The sequence below is a fragment of the Aquarana catesbeiana genome, linkage group LG13 (assembly GCF_042186555.1).
Source record: "Aquarana catesbeiana isolate 2022-GZ linkage group LG13, ASM4218655v1, whole genome shotgun sequence".
NCBI classification, from domain to species: Eukaryota; Metazoa; Chordata; class Amphibia; order Anura; family Ranidae; genus Aquarana; species Aquarana catesbeiana.
Genome location: NC_133336.1, coordinates 19166374 through 19182706, shown reverse-complemented (window position 1 = coordinate 19182706; position 16333 = coordinate 19166374). Strand labels below are relative to the sequence as shown.

The following is a 16333-nucleotide window of genomic DNA, read 5'->3' as shown; positions in this document are numbered from 1 at the left end:
CATATAATAAAGATCTCTATATCATATAACAAAGATCTCTATATCATATAATAATGATCTCTATATCATATCATAAAGATCTCTATATCATATCATAAAGATTCCTATGTCAAATAATAAAGATTGCTAGATCATCATATAATCAAATCAAGATCTATATGTTATATAATAAAGATTCTGTCTGCATAAAAGGCTGTTTTCAGTTGGGATTGTGTCTTCCCTTTTTGAAGCAGAGTTCTTGCTGACATTTTTCTCTTTTTCCTGCTTTCACCAGAACCTGGTCTTGCCTGGTCTTATGGAACAATTTCAATGTTTTCATGTTGAAATATTTCTATTTGCCTCATAAAGGAGCTTGTGAGGATCATAAGAGACTGAAGGAAAAGGGCAAAAAGATAAGGAAATCAGGTTGGTGGAGAACAAAGCGTCATGTGTTATATCATGGGGAAGGAAATATATTTCATACGTTCACTAAGAGAGAAATAAAATGGGCTGGGCATCAGATACATTGTTTCATGCTGATTTGTGTCAGTGTAACATTTCCAGGTATCTATTCCCTCTCACAGAGATCATAGGACTCCCCCCTGACAATTCCTTCATCTGATTTTCTCTCCAGAAGGACGGCACAGTTTTTGTTCAGGCATCATCCAGGGTCGCCATCTACTTCCTGGGCTGAGATGCCGTCTCACAATCATTTAACTTGTGTAAACTGGCCGTGCAGTTCCCGGATGTGTTCACAAATGTCTGACCCAGATCAGCCCCTGCTGCAGCCTCTCGCCTTGTGCCTTGCTACAAAGTTACAAGGTGCAGTCTGGGGGGAGGGGAGACTGTGGAAATGCTTCCTCCTGCCTGCAGCAGACTGATGACATCATCTCAGCCTAGGCAAAGTCACTGACTGGTGATGAAGGGCATGTTTTTTAGGAATAAAAGGTGGAGAGAAATGCTGCTGTGTGCTGTGATATGTCAGGAATGTCTTCATACAGACTTGTGAAAGGTCGTCTATAACAATGCCATCCTCCCGAACCTCAGACTCCCCTCTTGTATTCCATGTGCAGGATTGTCAGCTCAGTTTTTCCTGGTCAGCAGGAAAGGTCAGTGTTAATGAATGGTTGTAATGGGAACTGTCCTTATAGTCAGCATGTGAAATTCTGCAGAGCTCTCTCCTACAGAGACTTGTGAATCTGCGAACCCCAGAGAGCCAGGAATGCACGACATCCGATATCACCTCTGCAGCCAATAAGATTGTATTTTACACCAATCAGAACACCAGTGTTACAAATGATGGCGGACAAAAATCTTTTCATTTTTCCTCTTTTTTTTATTTCCATTTTGCAAAGTGAAATGTAAACGTGTGCTAGAAAAACGAAAGAACACAATACAATACAATTTGTGATAATTTAATTGACTTAAACATTTTCGGCATAATTTTCGGCAGCGATATGTTTCTAATGCTGAAAACTAAACGAACATTACCCCACATATTCGTCAACTGACGTAAACTTCCTCCTGTAAAGCCCACAGACCACCGTACAGAGCACTGTGTGCATTACAGACCTCCTCAGACTGTCCAGAGCACTGTGTGCATTATGACCTCCTCAGACTGTCCAGAGCACTGTGTGCATTACAGACCTCCTCAGACTGTCCAGAGCACTGTGTGCATTACAGACCTCCTCAGACTGTCCAGAGCACTGTGTGCATTATGACCTCCTCAGACTGTCCAGAGCACTGTGTGCATTACAGACCTCCTCAAACCACCGTCCAGAGCACTGTGTGCATTACAGGCCCCCTCAGACCACCATCCAGAGCACTGTGTGCATTACAGACCTCCTCAGACTGTCCAGAGCACTGTGTGCATTACAGACCTCCTCAGACCACCGTCCAGAGCACTGTGCGCATTACAGGCCTCCTCAGACCATCAAAAGCCCTGTGTGCATTACAGGCTTCCTCAGACCATCAAGTGCACTGTGTGCATTACAGGCCTCCTCAGACCGTCATCCAGAGCACTGTGTGCATTACAGACCTCCTCAGACTGTCCAGAGCACTGTGTGCATTACAGACCTCTTCAGACCACAATCCAGAGCACTGTGTGCATTACAGGCCTCCTCAGACCACCCTCCAAAGCACTGTGTGCATTACAGACCTCCTCAGACCACCGTCCAGAGCACTGTGTGCATTACAGACCTCTTCAGACCACCGTCCAGAGCACTGTGTGCATTACAGGCCTCCTCAGACCACCATCCAGAGCACTGTGTGCATTTCAGACCTCCTCAGACCACTGTGCAGAGCACTGTGTGCATTACAGGCCTCCTCAGACTACCGTCCAGAGCACTGTGTGCATTTCAGACCTCCTCAGACCACCGTGCAGAGCACTGTGTGCATTACAAACCTCCTCAGATCACCGTCCAGAGCTCTGTGTGCATTACAGGCCTCCTCAGACCATTGAAAGCACTGTGTGCATTACAAGCTTCCTCAGACCATCAAGAGCTCTGTGTGCATTACAGGCCTCCTCAGACCACCCTCCAGAGCACTGTGTGTATTACACGCCTCCTCAGATCACCATCCAGAGCACTGTACAGCATTCCAGGCCTCCTCAGACTGTCATCCAGAGCTCTGTGTGCATTACAGGCCTCCTCAGACCACTGTCCAGAGCACTGTGTGCATTACAGGACTCCTCAGACCGCCATCCAGAGCACTGTGTGCATTACAGGCCTCCTCAGATTGCCATCCAGAGCACTGTGTGCATTACAGGCCTCCTCTGACAAGTATGGCAAGCTCTTAAATTAGGTATACCATCAGTGCCACCTTACATTAGGGTCCCCCTAGAACAGAGTCCCCCCCTACATCAGAGCCCCTCTTACATCACAGTTCCCATCAGAGCCACTTTACATAAGATTCCCCCATCAGAGTCCCCTTACATCAGAGCCCCCCCCTTACATCAGAGTCCCCATCAGATTTCCCCTTTGTATCAGGGTCCCCTTACATCAGAGTCCCCCCTTACACCAGAGTCCCCTTACATCAGTGCCACCTTAGATCAGAGTCCCCTCAGATCAGAGTCCCATTACATCAGTGCCCCCATCAGAGTACCCTTACATAAGAATCCCCTTACATCAGGGCCCCTTTACATTAGAGTCATGCATCAGAGTCCCCCTACAACAGTGCCACCTTACAATAGAGCCCCCCTACACCAGAGTCTCCCCTTACATCAGAGTCCCCATCAGAGCCCCCTTACATAAGATTCCCCATCAGAATCCACTTACATCAGGGCCCCCTTACATTAGAGTCAGCATCAGAGTACCCTTACATCAGTGCCCCCTTCTATCAGAGTCCACCTACATCAGAGTTCCTATACATCAGAGTCCCCTTCACAGTCCCCCTTACATCAGAGTCCCCCTTTCAGAGGGCTGAATAAAATCCTGCAGTGGGTGGAAGTTTGGAGAAAGATTGACCTGCAGTGAAGTTTCAGTTGGTGTCAGATGTACCCCATAGTGTATAGACCAACCATGGCGAACTGTAAAATTAGAAAACATGGGCGGGGTCGGAAGGACGCAGTCAATCAAAAAATTATCAAGTTGAAAAAATAAAGGGTCATTCAAATATTACACATAAGGAGAAAGAAAAAAAAAACATTCGTTTTAAATGGAGTCAGCGGGGAGAAGGCGTCCAGAGCTGGCGATTACGCATTGCGCGGTGAATGTGGAGAGAGACATCGCGTACCGAGGCTGTTGGAAAGTAGATCAAGCAATATGCTGATCCATATGTTAAAAGCGTAGGCAGGAGCCCGATGGAGCCCTTGTTATCACTGATGAATAATACATCTGGATGGGATTTTTCCTTTTTTTTTTCTTTTTCTTTTTTGATCTTTTCGTTTTTTATATTTTATTTCTGACAAAGACTTTCTTTGGAAGTTGTGAAGTGCCTGCTGGGAATATCAGGAGCCGCATCTCCGAGCGCGGAGCAGAGCAGGGATAATTGATGCGGATCGCAGGAGAGGCTCCTAATATAATATTTTCTAATGAACAGTAAAATCACACAGGCTTCTCCCCGGCAGGAGGAATTAGCAATGGAAATAGGTTACCTGCCACTTAAAGGCATAGCTCCCAACTGTCCCTGATTTGGAGGGAGTGTCCCTGATTTGGAGCAATGTCCCTCTGTCCCTCTTTCCTCCTCATTTGTCCCTCATTTTGGTCTGATCTATATAGTTGTATATAAAATGCATTTTTTATCATTCAAAAAGGATTTCCCAGCACTAAACCTTTCATCTGATTTCTAAATTAAAGAAATAGTAGTGGTAAAAAAAAAAAAAAAAAAAAAAAAGCACTTGTTGGTTTAAGTAATCTTTTTTTTAATAAAAGTTCTCCTTTAAGGGGGCGTGGCAGAGGGTGTGTCCTGTGCCTACATTTTGCTAATAGGTGTCCCCCACTCCCATCTCAAAAAGTTGTGAGGTATACCAGGCCTTTTCTGGCACTTTTAGTTTGGAAGTTGAAGTTCAGCATTTTTGCTAGAAAATTACTTAGAACCCCCAAACACACACACACACACACACATTATATATATATATATATATATAAATGTTTTACTTTTTTTTTAGCAGAGACCCTAGAGAATAAAATGGCGATTTTTGCAATATTTTATGTCACACGGTATTTACACAGCAGTTTTTAATCGCAATTTTTTGGGGGAAAAAATACACTTAATGAATTAAAAAAAGAAAAAAAAAAAAACACAACATAATATACAGTAAAACCTTGGTTTGAGAGTAACTTGGTTTGAGAGCGCTTTGCATGACAAGCAACATTTTTTAATACATTCTGACTTTATATACAAGCGATGTCTTTAAATAAGAATATAAGAGTAGCGTCATGTCACAACTGGGTTTAAAAGAGAAGAGAGATACCTCTAAGTGTAGCAATATGGTTACATTTAATGAAGGTACAACATTTAGCAACATATTGCTACACTATTGGCATGTACACACGGTCGGACATTGATGGGACATTCCGACAACAAAATCCATCGTTTTTTTTCCGACGGATGTTGGCTCAAACTTGTCTTGCATACACACGGTCGCACAAAGTTGTCGGAATTTCCGAACGTCAAGAACGCGGTGACGTACACCACGTACGACGAGACTATTAAAGGGTAGTTGAGTGCCAAGCGCGCCACCCTTTGGGCTCCTTTTGCTAATCGCGTGTTAGTAAAAGTTTGGTGAGAGACGATTCGCGCTTTTTCAAATTCGTGGGTTTCAGATCGTATTTCTGGTGTTCAGTTTGTGCTTGTGGGTTTGTATCTGCTCTTCAGTGCGTGCAGTCAGTTCCCATTGATTTTTCATTGTGTTCTTGTTCGTTCGTTGCTGATTTTCAGGTCGCTCTTCACAGGCCTTGCTGTTCTTCAGTGCTTTCTGTTACTTCGTTCTGAGCAGCCGACCGTTTTCTAGCCATGTTGCCTAAACGTACTCCTCGTAGAGTTCGTGCTCTGCGGGGGCTTGGTGTTGGGGTCCTTACTTTGACACAAGTCCAGTCCATGAACAGGGTGGGGAGGAGTTCATGGACTAAGAATTGGTTGCTTCAGTGTGACCAATTCTGTCACATGTCTTTGCTCCATGAGATCCGTCAGAATAATCCTGATGACGGACCCCGTTTTTCACCGTTTGTTGGCTTTGCTGACCCCCTATATCAGCAGACAGGATACCTGCATGAGGCAAGCCATCACTCTGGTGCAGAGGTTGGTCGCTACCCTGCGGTACTTGGCGACGGGGAGAAGCCTGCAGGACCTCAAGTTCTCGACAGGCATCTCCCCCCAGGCTCTGGGGATCATTATCCCGGAGACCTGTTCTGCCATCATCCAGGTCCTGCAGAAGGAGTATATTAAGGTAAGATTTGTATCCTTTAATATCACATTTTATTGTATTTAATGTTTGCTAATATCTTGTATTTCTTTCCTTATTCCCTAATTACCATGATTGTAATATGCTGTGAATGTCCCCTTTGTCCTCATGCATGCTGAATTTAAAAAAAAACATTTTTGTCCTGCATACATATTTGCCTTCACTTACCTCCCCAGCATGCTCTCCTGGGCCTATATCCACCTTGTCTAGTCACTTAACAAAGTATTTTGTCAGCTCCATAATAGTGCTTTACCCTAAACACCCCCTAAAATGTGTAAAAAAATGTCATTTGTGCTTTAAATTCAGGCAGAGTGCCAGAGGTTTTTTTTTTTTGGGTCCAAAATCATTTGGAACCCTCCCTCGTCCCAAACTGCTAACTAAGCTGATACCAATCCTCTATCTGCTGACTTTGCCAAACCCATACACACTATACCTACCTCTTTTGTGGTCAGATTTATGGATGAATTTCCCAAAGCATGTAGTGCAAGGGCCTGCCTGAATACTTTCAAATGGTACTGTTTAAAGTTTGTGTATCCTATTATTATTATCTTGATAGGTAATAGCAGAATGTAAAAATGTGCTAAAATGTATACAGTGTGTATTTATATCTTTGTATTATGACCAGTGGGCTGTCAATAGTGTAATAAGGAGGTGCTGGCCAAAGTAATACACATTATTTAGGCATTCATCTCTCAATGCAGTGGAGAGGGTTACCTGTCCAAAACATCTCCCCCCCCTAAAATTTTTTACAATGGGCCATCAGAGGGGGTGAGGAATCTGATAGGTGGACCTTATACCTTTGTCTTTAAATACTCCCTACAATAAATGTTATACTGATGTCGGCCAAGAATGTTTGTGTCTAATCTGCTTTCCATGTTTTTGTGTAAAATGAATATTTTTTTTTCTCGTTTGACTCCACAGTTTCCTTCCAACCCACAGGAATGGCCGACTGTGGCCTCCCACTTTGCCCAGCGGTGGGACTTTCCCAACTGCATCGGGGCAATTGATGGGAAACACGTCCACATCATCCCACCCCCCAACTCGGGGTCATACTATTATAATTACAAGGGGTTCAATAGTATTGTGATGTTGGCGGTGGTGTCGACTACTTATGAGTTCCTGTATGTGGACGTGAAGAAGAATGGCCGGATGTCAGATGGTGGAGTCATCGCCCACACGGAGTTCTACAGGCGTCTCCAGAATGGCAGCTTGGACTTGCCACCTCTAGAAGGCAATGCGGAAGGACTCCCATTCGTCTTCGTTGCGGATGAAGCGTTTGCACTGGGGGACCATCTTATGCAGCCATTCCCTATGAGGACCCTCACCCCGGACCAGAGGGTTTTTAATTACCGGCTGGCCAGAGCCAGAAGAGTGGTGGAGAACACGTTTGGAATAATCGCCAGCCGGTTACGCCTATTTCTTACACCAATACACATGGCTGAATATAAACTGAATCGCATCATCCTGGCTTGCTGTGTTCTCCACAATTTTTTAAGGAGAAATTCTGTGAACTATGCTGGCTCAGTTGGGCCCAAGGCCGGAATTCAGAATGAACCAACCCTGACGGCGCTTGAAACTGGCCGTCCTGGCTTGCCCCCCCAGAGTGCCCGTGAGGTCCGTCTAAGATACATGGAATACTTTGTGGGTAGGGGGGCCATCAATATGCCGGACAATGTCTGAGATGTTTTTTAAATAAAAATATATTTTAAACTGAACAAATATTTGCTTTGATTTACTGCTTGGCTTTCTTTTAGCTGACCATGACCGAAATTTGGGGAGTCCTGAAAATGGCGTGATTGTGTAAAATTAGAAAGCACTGTTGGGTGTTATTTACTAAAGGAAAATACACTTTGCACTACAAGTCCACTTGAGACTGCACAGAAACTGCACTTGTAGTGCAAAGTGGAGTTGCCTTTAGTAAATAACCCCCATTGTCACTGAAAACAACAACCGGGGGTAAGTTGGAGCCAGGAGAAGGCCGGGCCCAGTAGGAGCCTCACAGAATTCCAGGTTCCTCCCCTCCGCCTTCCAAACAAAAGACCCAGGAAGGGGAGTAACGTGGAGGATTCAGCACTCAGGCTGATTCAGGAGGCTTCTGCGTCCCTCAAAACCACCCCCACTCGTGAAGAGGCCTTTGCCTGCATGGCTGCCACCAAACTGCAGGACATGCAGGAGGGCCAATGCCTCATGTGTGAGGACATCCTTTATAAAACATTAACTAAGGGGGTGAGGGGCGAAATCACACCCAATACCCACCTGTGTGAGTTGCATACTCCTCCTCCTGCCAGAACTCCACCACCACAGACACAGCGTGGAAGGAAGCATGGAAGGAAGACAAGAGAGTGAAGGCCTGGATTCAGTCTGGTCTGACAAAAGATGCAGGCTCTTGTATGACCATAGCCTGGGGACATGTATGTCATCTGCTGCTGTTCATGATTTCTTGGACTTCTGGACCAGATTGAACTCCCTTATATATGGACTCCTCAGGCCACCAATTTCACCTTAAAATAATTAATGTGTGCCCTGGGGGCCAAAGGCTTTGCCAATTTCTGCAGTTTCTCCAGCTTTGCCTCCCTCTTTGTTTGGTTACGACCCCTTAATAATTTTTTTTTTTTTTAAATAATACTCGCCTATGTGTGTTTTCCTTCAAAAAGGACAATTTGTTTGTGAGGAGGCAGGTACATTTCAAAAATACAATGTGAAATTAACAAGGGACACCAACACCAAACAATCTCCTTGAGATTAAATAATACAAGATAATAATGGTGTTGTGGTAACTTGACACACAAAACACACACAAAACTATTCTGGAGTTAAAAAAAAATTAATCAAAAAAAAAAACAGGAGATCAGGATTTAAAAAACTAAAAAAAAAATAATACAAAATCTAAAAACATAAAAAACATTTTTTTCAGGAGATATAAAATATTCATGAAATCACGAGAAATAATAAAGAAAGAAGTTTGTGCGAAGTCTGTGTGAATATGAGTAGCAAAACTACTTCATTCTTCTCGCATTATAAAGAAGAACAGAGTGCGCTGTATTAAACAATTTAAAACACTGTAGAGTGACGTAAGTGCTGTATCCATTACGAACGCTAATTTTACCAGACCGAGCAGTTCCGTCTCGGAATTTATTCTGCGCATGCGTGGCACTTTGTGCGTCGGAACTGGCCACACACGGTCGGAATTGACGCGATCGGATTTTGTTGTCGCAAAATTTTATAACCTGCTCTCAAACTTTGTGCGTCGGAAATTCCGATGGAAAAAGTCCGATGGAGGACACACACGGTCGGAATTTCCGACAACAAGCTCCGACCGCACATTTTCCGTCGGAAAATCCGACCGCGTGTACGGGGCATTAGAGGTGCCTCTCTTCTCTTTTATACTTTGTAGCTTCTGCTGGATTTTGCTTCTAATCCCCTTGTGGAGGCTTCCATTTGTAGATGGACATTTTATGGTTACACAACCTGGTCACATCGCTATAATCTTTTAATATGGACTATAAACTGAAGGACTTATGAATAAATGGTTGTGGAACGAATCATTTGAGTTTCCATTATTTCTTATGGGGAAATTCGCTTTGATATACAAGTGCTTTGGATTACAAGCATGTTTCCGGAACGAATCATGCTCGCAATCCAAGGTTTTACTGTATACCCAAATTTTTAATTAAAATATGAAAGATGATGTTACACCGAGTCAATAGATACCTAACATGTCACGCTTTAAAATTCGGCATGCTCGTGGAATGCTGACAAACTACGATACTTAAAGCCGATACTTAAAATGCACTAATATTTATAGGTAAAGTTGATCCAGGGAAAATTCGATTGCCTCTTGGGGGATCAGGAAGGAATTTTTTCCCCTGCTGTAGCAAATTGGAGCATGCTCTGCTGGGGTTTTTTGCCTTCCTCTGGATCAACTGAGGGTATAAAATTGGGTATATTGAATTGTACAATATTTTTTATTTTATTTATTTATTGTTTTTAAGGTTGAACTGGATGGACTTGTGTCTTTTTTCAACCTGACTATGTAACTATGAGTTCCACCCAAAAATGTAACTTCCGCTTTAAGTGCAGGTGACCCCCTGACATGCCACATGCGGCATGTCATTTTTTTTTGGGGGGGGGGGGGTACCTTGTTTTTATGGGCACCCAGCTCCCACTTCCTCCCCTGGCTCCGCTGCGCCAGAAGGAAGATCACCTCTCCCCCCTCCCTCCCTGCAATCTTCTGGGACACGTCACAGGTGCCAGAAGATTGCCCGGCCACTCACAGCGCGGCTCGCGCATGCGCAGTGCGCGCCCGGCTGTGAAGCCACAGCCGGGCGCTCACAATTAGAATGCCAGCGCCTCGGGGAGGAGGGGGAGACGAGCGAGGCTTCCTGCGCCCGCATCGCTGGACCGTGGGACAGGTGAGTGTCTGATTATTAAAAGTCAGCAGCTACACTTTTTGTAGCTGCTGACTTTTAAACGGGTGGAACTCCGCTTTAAAAATCTCCATAGGCAACGCTTTAACATTTTTTTTACAAGTTATCAGTTTAGAGTGACAAAGGAGGCCTGGCGCTAGAATTATTGCTCTCGTTCTAACGATCGCGGCGATACCTCACATGTGTGGTGCGAACACCGTTTACACATGCGGGGCGCGACTTACGTATGCGTTCGCTTTTGCACACGAGCACGGCGGGACGTGGGCGCTTTAAAAATGTTTTCGAGAACCGGCAAGTTAACCAGAAAGTTTGTTTACATGTGATTGGACTGTGATTGGACACAGCTAATCATATGGTATAGGGCCGCTGTGATTGGCGCTTTACCTTGATCTGTGATCAGAGTGTGCCCGATGTGCACCCCAGGGGGGGCTCGGGGGAGGCATGTTCTGGGAGGGGCATCCATGGAGAGCGTCTCATCCCAGCAGAGCCCCGCAGTTCCGCAACAGACTATCTCAGGTGTATCCCAGCAGAGTCCCGCAGTTCCCCAACACACTCTCTCAGGTGTATCCCAGCAGAGTCCCGCAGTTCCCCAACACACTCAGGTGTATCCCAGCAGAGTCCCGCAGTTCCCCAACAGACTCTCTCAGGTGTATCCCAGCAGAGTCCCGCAGTTCCCCAACAGACTCTCTCAGGTGTATCCCAGCAGAGTCCCGCAGTTCCCCAACAGACTCTCTCAGGTGTATCCCAGCAGAGTCCCGCAGTTCCCCAACAGACTCTCTCAGGTGTATCCCAGCAGAGTCCTGCAGTTCCCCAACACACTCTCTCAGGTGTATCCCAGCAGAGTCCCGCAGTTCCCCAACAGACTATCTCAGGTGTATCCCAGCAGAGTCCCGCAGTTCCCCCAACACACTCTCTCAGGTGTATCCCAGCAGAGTCCCGCAGTTCCCCAACACACTCTCTCAGGTGTATCCCAGCAGAGTCCCGCAGTTCCCCAACAGACTCTCTCAGGTGTATCCCAGCAGAGTCCCGCAGTTCCCCCAACACACTCTCTCAGGTGTATCCCAGCAGAGTCCCGCAGTTCCCCAACAAACTCTCTCAGATGTATCCCAGCAGAGTCCCGCAGTTCCCCCAACACACTCTCTCAGGTGTATCCCAGCAGAGTCCCGCAGTTCCCCAACAGACTCTCTCAGGTGTGTCCCAGCAGAGTCCCGCAGTTCCCCAACACACTCTCTCAGGTGTATCCCAGCAGAGTCCCGCAGTTCCCCAACAGACTCTCTCAGGTGTATCCCAGCAGAGTCCCGCAGTTCCCCAACAGACTCTCTCAGGTGTGTCCCAGCAGAGTCCCGCAGTTCCCCAACACACTCTCTCAGGTGTATCCCAGCAGAGTCCCGCAGTTCCCCAACAGACTCTCTCAGGTGTATCCCAGCAGAGTCCCGCAGTTCCCCAACAGACTATCTCAGGTGTATCCCAGCAGAGTCCCGCAGTTCCCCAACACACTCTCTCAGGTGTATCCCAGCAGAGTCCCGCAGTTCCCCAACAGACTCTCTCAGGTGTATCCCAGCAGAGTCCCGCAGTTCCCCCAACACACTCTCTCAGGTGTATCCCAGCAGAGTCCCGCAGTTCCCCAACAGACTCTCTCAGGTGTATCCCAGCAGAGTCCCGCAGTTCCCCCAACACACTCTCTCAGGTGTGTCCCAGCAGAGTCCCGCAGTTCCCCAACAGACTCTCTCAGGTGTATCCCAGCAGAGTCCCGCAGTTCCCCAACAGACTATCTCAGGTGTATCCCAGCAGAGTCCCGCAGTTCCCCAACACACTCTCTCAGGTGTATCCCAGCAGAGTCCCGCAGTTCCCCAACAGACTCTCTCAGGTGTATCCCAGCAGAGTCCCGCAGTTCCCCAACAGACTCTCTCAGGTGTATCCCAGCAGAGTCCCGCAGTTCCCCAACAGACTATCTCAGGTGTATCCCAGCAGAGTCCCGCAGTTCCCCAACAGACTCTCTCAGGTGTATCCCAGCAGAGTCCCCCCATGAATCCTGTCATCCCTGCAGTTATCTCTAATTGACTCCGTCTCCTCCGCTCTCCTCGCACTCGGAGAGAATATAATATTTAAGCCCCCCCAGGTGGGCCGCTCATCGTGCATGGAGAGCCAGCCGCGTCACGCATTGCTGGGCGAGCGGGGAGCTCTGAGCAGACGCTGGGGGTGGGAAGCTGAGAACGCCGGGCTATCAGGCTGCTGATGAGTCAGTGAACCCCCCCACCCCCACCCCCCGCTCTGGACCGAGCCCTCGCCTTGATGCGGAGTCCCTCTGCAACCAATTATTTGTCTAAGCCGGGGAAAAAAAGGAATCTCTTCATCTCCTGCCATCTACATTTTTCATCGTTACATCGATGAGTAATTTTATGGTTAATTCATCACTCGGAACGCGGCTTCTGTTATTTTCCTGCGGATTCTCCCTGCACCCGGAGGATAAGTCAGTGTAGGGATTAGCAAGCTAGGAGGTCCCTCCGCATCGAAGCCTAGAACTACCACCCCGTCTATTATAGTTTATACAGGTGGGGGGGGGGTGTGCAACCAAAACTGGAGCCCAACCAAAAAACATACAAACCAGTGGCGGCTGGTGGGTTTTTTTTTTTGGGGGGGGGGCGCAAACAATCACCACCCCCCCACACCCCCAGCAGCACCTCCAGCCCCCCCCGCTTGTTGTCTTACCCCATCTAGGTGGCGGGTATCGGCCAGCGGACATTGGCGCGAGATCGGGCATTGGCAGCAAGATCGGGCATCGGCAGCGGGATCGGGCATCGGCAGCAAGATCGGGCATCGGCAGCGGGATCGGGCACTGGCAGCAAGATCGGGCACTGGCAGCAAGATCGGGCACTGGCAGCAAGATCGGGCATCGGCAGCGGGATCGGGCATCGGCAGCAAGATTGGGCATCGGCGGCTGTACATCTCCTCCCCTTCCACCTACGTGTCCAATAGGATTGCCTGTCCTTTCAGAAAATCGGGTGACAGGTCTCAAAACCCACTTCCTGATTGGCTGGGAGGAGGATCAGTGTTACAACAGCGAATATTCATTCACTGTTGTAACACACCTGGGTGGGCTCCGTTCGCATTCTCTGCACCCAGAGCCCACCCTATTTTGAAGCCTATTAGAGCCTCTGGCTCTAATAGGTGCTTAAAAAAAAAACACCATCCCCCCCCATTGGAATCCATGCATCCAGCGTCCTGAAAGGGGTCTCTGTGCTGCTCTAGGCAATGCAGGCAGGCGGCACTAATTGGCATCACTGATGGGAACGGATTGGCATCACTTATGGGCACTGACAGGCAACACTAATTGGCATCACTGATGGGCACTGATTGGCATCACTTATGGGCACTGATGGGCACTGACAGGCAGCAATAAATGCAGCACTGATGGGCACTGATTGGCATTACTTATGGGCACTGACAGGCAGCACTAATTGGCATGACTGATGGGCACCGACAGGCAGCACTGATTGGCATCACTGATGGGAACTGATTGGCATCACTGATGGGCACTGAAAGGCGGCACTGATTGGCATCGCTGATGGGACTGCACCAATTATCAGCACAGACCCTCCCCCCCCCCCCCGTCAGGAGAGCCTCTTATCAGCTCTCCTCTACTCACAACCTGTCGGCATGAATAGAGGAATGCCGATAACTGGCACTTCTTATTTACACAGTGCAATCAGCTGTGATTGGACACAGCTGATCACATGGTAAAGAGCCTACGCCATAGGCTTTTTACCATGATCAGAGATGCGGTGTGTCTAATAGGATTGTCACCTGTCCGGGATTCACCAGGACAATCCGGGTTTCCAATCTTGTGTCCGGGTTTCAGTCCGCCTAAAACCCGGGCACATTATTGAGACAGAAATGTGACTCAGAACAGGGCCTGACAGGAGGGTGAGGGGGGCGCGGGGGGGCGCTATGCACGCCATATTACTACTCTCTTTGGAGGTGTCCCAGGTCTGCTATCCTATAGAGCAGGTGGTAGGCAACCCTGGGGCCCCCCCAACTGTCGTGGAACTACATTTCCCATGAGGCTTTGCAAGGATGGCCGTTACAGTTACTCCCAGAGGCATGATGGGACCTGTAGTTCTGCAACAGCTGGAGGGCCCCAGGTTGCCTGCCCCTGCTATACTGTATACTAAAAGAAAACTGCTGTGCGCCGCTGAAGTGTTCGGCTTGAAGAAAAAGTGGCAACACTAGTGCCGGAGCGACCCGCCGCACCACCGATCACTACGTTGCGCGCCCCCCCCCCCGTGCGTGTGACAATTAAACCACCGGCCAGCCATCATTTTGCTATAGGCCGGGCGGGAAGGTGTTAAGGCCTCATTGCTGAAATGTGTTGGCTTTTGTTCATCTGCATTACCACTTAGTTTTACTGCTACAGGGCGGCAGCTGTGCGCAGGATCTCGTGTATATATAAGTGATCCTGCACTTCCGGGTAGGGGGCGCGAGAGTGCACGTCGCCCGCCGGCTCGCTTTCGATCGGAGGGGTACTGATCGGCGGGGTACTGCAACCTCGATGTCCGCCTGCACACGCAGATCGTTCTGTACACGGGCAGAACAGTGATCTGCCTATGTAAACAAGGCAGATCGCCGTTCTGATTGGTGGGAAGGCATGGATCTCCTGTGAATAAAAGGGAATAAATTCCATCTCTTACCCTAGTAAAAGCAATTCTCCCACAGTTTAGAAAAACACAGAATAGGAACACATTTAACCCTTTGATTGCCCCTGACGTTAACCCCCTTCCCAGCCATTGTCATTAGTACAGTGACAGTGCATATTTTTTGGCACCGATCACTGTATTGGTCTCACTGGTCCCCAAAAAGTGTCAGTTAGTGTCCGAATGTCAGCCGCTAAAAGTCGCTGATCATTCGGAATAAAAAAAAAAAATGCAATGAAAATAAATAAATATATCCCATAGATTGTAGACGCTAGAACTTTTGTGCAAACCAATCAATATACGCTTATTGGGATTTTTTTTATATAATTTTTAAATTTTTTATAAATAATTATAAAAAAATTACAATTTAAATATTACATTAAAAATAGAAATAAACTTATCAATAAAGAAAAGTAAAATACTACACTGTAAAATAGCCTATGTAATGAAAATAAATGTAATGAAAAAATGAAAATAAAAAGTTTTTATACAAAAATTAAATTAGCATGTTGATGGAGGGGAGGGGGAGGAAACGAGAAAGGCAACAATATGCAGAATAAAAGATAAATTAAATTAATCAATAAAATAAAGTAAAATACTACAATGTAAAATAGCCTATGTAATGAAAATGAAAAGGTTTTAAATAAAATTTCAATTAGCATGTTGGGAGGGGGAGCGAAACAGGAAAGGCACACAATTATGCAGAATAAAAAATAAATAAAATAATCTGTAAAATAAAAATAAATAAAATAAATTCAAAAAATTTAAATAAATTAAATGAAATAAAGTAAAATACTACATTGTAAAATAGCCTATGTAATGAAAATGAAAAGGTTTTAAATAAAATTTCAATTAGCATGTTGGGAGGGGGAGCGAAACGGGAAAGGCACAAAATTATGCATAATAAAAAATTTTAAAAAATAATTTGTAAAATAAAAATAAAATAAATTCAAAAAGAAATTAAATAGATTAAAAATTAAAATAAATAAAATAAAGTAAACTACTACATTGTAAAATAGCCTATGTAATGAAAATGAAAAGGTTTTATAGCATGTTGATGGGGGGGGGGCTGGGAAAGGCAAAAATATGCAGAATAAAAACTAAATTAAATAACATAAAATTAGAATACATAAAAGAATAAAAATAAAATGAACTAAAGTAAAATACTAGATTGTAAAATGAAAATGAAAAGGTTTTATAGCATGTTGATGGGGGAGGGGGGGGACTGGGAAAGGCAAAAATATGAAGAATAAAACTAAATTAAAAAACATAAAATAAGAATAAATAAAAGAATAAAAATAAATGAAATAAAGTAAAATACTACATAGCCTATG

At 46.0% G+C, this 16333-nt stretch overlaps 1 long non-coding RNA gene across 2 annotated transcripts in view; it reads left to right on the top strand.

Moving 5' to 3' along the window:
• Positions 1–274: 274 nt before the first annotated feature.
• Positions 275–16333, top strand: part of LOC141117080 (uncharacterized) — a 37348-nt gene continuing 21289 nt past the window's right edge. For both annotated transcript variants that reach the window (XR_012237093.1, XR_012237092.1), the window contains exon 1: positions 275–405. This is a non-coding gene — a long non-coding RNA (uncharacterized lncRNA). The remainder of the gene's footprint in view (positions 406–16333) is intronic.